Here is a 1,306-nt window from a genome sequence, read left to right on the forward strand (position 1 = left end):
TCTCCAAAACGCAGTCAAAAATGTTCATATACAAGGTCTTCACAAGCCACAGATATCAAACGCCACTCCGGACCAACAACGGAAGCCAGTCGATTAACAGGCTCTTTTCAGCCCCGCGTTGAAATTCTTTGGAACATGCTAAATCTCGGGAGCATTTGGCCGCGCCATCGTTTTCTTGCTTATTCAGAGCTTATGTCCGGTTTGGATGGGACGCTGCGCCTTCGGCAGACGCACCCTCACTTCTTACTGCTCCGTTGTCTTTGTTATTTTTCGATTTTGTTTCTGTTCGGGGGGGGGGGGTTCTATTCAACGACGAGAATAACCGCAGTCATTGTTTAGTCGACATCACCGACTAAAAGGAAATTTGGAAATAACAGAGAATGAAAATGAATAAGAAAATGCTTTGAAATGTTAAGCAAGATAAAAAGAATACAGTGTTAACAATATAATTTTAAAATCTCAACACTCAAAACTTAACGTCCGAGCATTAAACAGAAAGGGAATCTCTACATACACAGAAAAAATAAACCATACGCATGAAGGCACAAACACTGAACATACGGTAGCTCTTTCTTTATATACCAATAAAACACAAGTACATTTTTTTTCTTTGGCAAATCTTCAAGACGCAGCACAAATCGCACAATATCACCATATGCATCAAATGGCTCCGTAATAATTCACATGCATCGTTCCATAGTATCACACTACATCCCATAACACAATACAGCAGCACTCTCTGCAACCCTAGGGTGAGAATGGGAAGAGGAGAGCGGAGAATGAGAGAAGAAATGGAAGGAGGGCGAGTAAGGAGAGGAGGAAAGGCGCAATGAAGAATACGAGATGATAAGATGTAGAAGGGCAGATTTAGAAAAGAAAAAGGAGGAAGAAAAATCAAGAGAGGAGAGGGAAAAAATAGTGAGGATGAGAAGATGGGAAATAGTGGAGAAGGATGAGGATGAGCGGGAAATAGCAAAAGAAACGAAAAGAGGGTAAGAGTAGAGGAGAAAATCAAAGGAAGCAAGCAGTTCTCAGCTCCCAGCAGTGACAATGGGGGGCAAGGGTCGCCCGAACTAAATCATGGGTTAACATGGGCACAGATGGCTGGCCACCGAACCGTTATACCCAAAGAGACGCAGCGTCGGCAATAAAGCGCTCCAAAGGAACACGGTCAAAGCAATCATTTCTGGATCACAACAATGAGAGGAAAGACACGAGAATATAAAAACTTTCCCTCTTCATCCATTAACGTCTTTGCTTGCTCGCGTCTCTCTGTCTCTGGATGTGGCCATGGAAAGAGAAACAA

This window comes from Penaeus monodon, chromosome 25, assembly GCF_015228065.2.
Source record: "Penaeus monodon isolate SGIC_2016 chromosome 25, NSTDA_Pmon_1, whole genome shotgun sequence".
Lineage (NCBI taxonomy): Eukaryota > Metazoa > Arthropoda > Malacostraca > Decapoda > Penaeidae > Penaeus > Penaeus monodon.